The sequence below is a fragment of the Panthera leo genome, chromosome B4 (genome assembly GCF_018350215.1).
Source record: "Panthera leo isolate Ple1 chromosome B4, P.leo_Ple1_pat1.1, whole genome shotgun sequence".
NCBI classification, from domain to species: Eukaryota; Metazoa; Chordata; class Mammalia; order Carnivora; family Felidae; genus Panthera; species Panthera leo.
In genome coordinates, this window is record NC_056685.1 from 140,124,553 (window position 1) to 140,128,287 (window position 3,735).

Here is a 3,735-nt window from a genome sequence, read left to right on the forward strand (position 1 = left end):
ACCTCGGCTCAGGCCCCAGGTTTGAGTTCCACAGCCGCCCGCACGCGTGCCACATGGGAGGGATGGGGCCTTGGAGGCATCTGGGGGTCTTAGGAGGGCCCCTGGGCACGAGGAAGGGGGTCTGGGCAAGGGGGATGAGGGAGGGATGGAGGAGGCCCAGGGAGAGAGAGTGGGAGGGGTTTAGGGAGATTAGTGTTTATGTCATGAAGTCACGTATCACCTTTGGCCAAAGACGTTTGTAGTGAAGCCATTTCTAAGTCAGATTTTGTCCACAGGCATCTGAATTGCTGGAAGTGTGGCTGCCCACGGAGCCTGAGAAACCACGTCCCCCCTTCTGTCCTTGGAAGAGGTGTGTCCTACAGAGACAGGGCAGGGGGTGGGCCACAGGGAGGGGGGCGGGTCACAGGGAGGGGGGCGGGTCACAGGGTGGGGGGCGGGTCACAGGGCGGGGGACAGGTCACAGGGCGGGGCGGGTCACAGGGAGGGGGGCGGGTCACAGGGCGGGGTGTGGGTCACAGGGAGGGAGGCAGGTCACAGGGCGGGGTGCGGGTCACAGGGCGGGTCCCTGCTAGACACGGGTGCAGGATCTGGTTCCGACTTCCAGGTGCAGGGAAGCGGGGCGGCCACAGGAAGGGGCGTGAAGCTCGTGCACCTGTGTGTCGGGCCCCCAGCTGGCCTCGGCAGGCAGAGCGCAGTCTCAGGACCCAAGCCAGGCTCTCAGGACACAACGCCCAGCAGAGGACAAAGCGGCCGGCACCCCTCCCGTCAGCGGGGCCAGCTGGAGCATACACCGTGCCCCCGTGACCTGCCCCACGGTCCCCTCGTACAACCGCACGGTGCAGAGTTCACAGGTACAGCAGCACACGGCCTGAGGAGGAACAGCGTCATCCCATCAGGGACACCAAACACACACAGCCGAGGCGCTCAGCACAAGGATGGGGGTGGGGGCTGGTGCTGACCCCCCTCGTGGGCACAGAGCAGACCGCATCCCAGAGGGGCCTCCGGGAAGAAAACAGGGGCCACCAGGTGAGAAGAAACAGACTTGCACTCAGGCTTATGGTGCTGAGGGGGTCAGCCACCTCACTGTGCAAGCTGAGATCTGAGAGCTCCATGCTGGGATGTGGGGGGCACGGGGACGGCTGGGGGAGCAGGGGGACAGCCGCGGAGCACGGGGACAGCTGGCAGAGTACAGGGACAGCCGGGGAGCACGGGGACGGCTAGGGAGCACGGGAACAACTGAGGGAGCACGGGGGTGGCTGGGGGAGTATGAGGATGGCCAGGGGAGGACGGCTGGGGCCACCCTGATGATCCTGCTGGCCGGGCCCTCACAGGAAGCAGGTGTCCCATAAGATGAATGCATTTGGGGCTTCCTCTGGTGGGTCCCGAGCTGGGAGCAGGGCCACAGCCCCGGGCAGCTGCCGTCACTGGCCAGCGCTGACCGTTCGGGCCGACGGCAGTTCCGCGGGCGGATGTGGTCCGGCGTCACTGTCTTCCCGTTCCCTCTCCCGCAACAACATAAAACACCGCTGTAATTTCCAGCAGGGATGTTTCCGTTCTCATTAGCTCTATTTATTATACGTCGTTTCTTAAATTGTGTCCCGTCTTTACAAGCAGGCGTACTTTCCACTTTATGAGACTCCCTGAATTCCACGTCGCGAATCGGGCGTTTGCGAACGGGTCTGATGTGATACTTGGGTTGTTCCTAATTTCCTTTATTATAAACAACGCTGTGATGAACATCCTCACACACTCTTATGGCTGCACGATCCATTAGTAGGCCCATCAACATCCCCTCGGAATAAAATTTCTCCTGCATAACATAAGCGAAACCAGAATGGCGTGAGCCTTTCCGGGGCTTTCGTTGCATGTTTTCAAACCTCTTCTGTGAAAAAAAGTGCAAATCTGAACAGCACTCTAGGAGTTTGCCACTTTTCGAAAAGCCACGCCGTCACGGAGTCTAAAAACAAAGTGTTAGGAAACTGGCAGGTTACTGTGGTTACTGTGGCTGCTGGGACTGGGGACATCACAGCCGTGGCGCTCTTAGACCAGACCCCGCCACGGAGCACAGAGCAAGCCACGGTCCGGGAGCCTCTCCTCCCAGCCGGAAAAACACACGCCCTCCTCTCTGCCCCCGCCCGTCCTCGCCCCTTCGGGGTCGTTGCACCAAGCCCTCCCACGCCCGTGCAGGGACCCCCATGTCCCCTCCCTCCTGTCACCTGCGCAGATCTGCGAGCCAGAGGGACAGCCGCCCCATGCACACACGTCCAAGAGGGTCTCCCTCGCCCTCCAGACCACTATTCCTGCAGATTTTTGTCCTTGACGTCCATCAAAGTCAAATATTTTACACTTGTCTATGTCCAAACCCCTGCCCGAGCCACCCCCCTGCCCCCGTGGAGGGTGCTCCGTCAACACCGGAAGCCACGGGACCAATGTGTGTGCCCCGAAGCCAGCACCAGGCAGGTGGGGGCTCGCGGGTGAATGGATGAGGAGGGGAGGAAGGAAGGAAGGAAGGAAGGAAGGAAGGAAGGAAAGAAGGAAGGAAAGAGGGACGCTTCACTCAGTTTCCTCTTAGAGCATCGACGTGCTGCCCCTTCTTGTCAGCCTCGAGGGCCCCTCAGGGGTCCAGTCACACACCTTCTCGAGCGGTGCGGCTTCCTCATTATTTCCTAGACCTGTTATTTTAGGGCTTTTTATTTATTTTTTTATCTGCTATGCCAGAGTCAGGTTCACCAGGAGCTGCGCTGTTCTCGGCCTTTGATCTCATTCTCCACACACAGTCACCGCCCAGCCGTATCAGCACACGCGGACGTGCTTCTGTCAGAGTCGTTAAGCATCCCGGGAACTACTCTGGAGTCAGAGTAAGCGTGGACCTTGCCGTCTCGGTCCCATCTTCCCCAGGATCCCCGTACCTGTCTTTGGGGGGTTCCTGCACCTGCCTAAGCAAAGCAGGTGCCGCGAGCGAGCAGCCTGGGCCCAGCAGGATGGCTCCCGCTGCCTCTTCCTCCCCGTGCAGGCGTCTCCACGCACAGCGGCCTCACGTCCCGCGGCGGCCGCGTCTGTCTCCCTGGGACGCTGTGGGGATTCGTGGGCGGCAATCCCCTTATCTGAGCAAAGGTGACAGCCTGTCTGCGAGCTGCCACATCCTTCTGGAGACTGGAAGCCCACGGCCTCCCGGGTGGCATTTTCCTCTTAAATGACAAACCACGTGGAAAACTTGAAACATGACAGCCAACCTGATAATGTACCGGTCCACTCTTCACAGAGACCTCATGACCTTCGGGAAGAATCTTCCCTGAACAGCCGGGGGGGGTGGGGGGGCTTCTCCAAGCACCTGAGGGTCTCCCCAAACACTGGAAGGTTTTCCCCGAGCACTTGGGGGGGTCTTTCCTGAACATCTGGGGGGGATCTTCCCTGAGCACCTGGGGCCCCTTTGCTACCTTTACATGCTGGGCCCAAACACTTTGCAACGGTCTTTGACAACTTCTGTTTTCCAGACCGTTAGATTTTCCTCATTTAAGTAAAACGCTGCACCCTCTTTGAAGATAGTTTGGGACCCACTTTGTTGAATTAATCGTCTTGAGGTCAAGCCCTAACATTTTTAAAACCTGCTGCATGGTAGTTCCCTCTTTTCTAGGGAAGTTTCCGGAAGATCTTGACACACACACGTCGACCAAACCCCCAGTGGAGACACCCCCGTTGGCCTCCACACGTCACCGGGGCCCGGGGTCAGCGAGT

The 3,735-nt window shown here is 59.5% G+C and overlaps 1 long non-coding RNA gene across 1 annotated transcript; it reads left to right on the forward strand.

Moving 5' to 3' along the window:
- Positions 1-562: 562 nt before the first annotated feature.
- Positions 563-3,237, forward strand: LOC122225272. The gene is made up of 2 exons (XR_006205184.1): positions 563-851; positions 2,719-3,237. It is a non-coding gene; the product is annotated as an uncharacterized LOC122225272 (long non-coding RNA).
- The last annotated feature ends 498 nt before the right edge of the window (positions 3,238-3,735 follow it).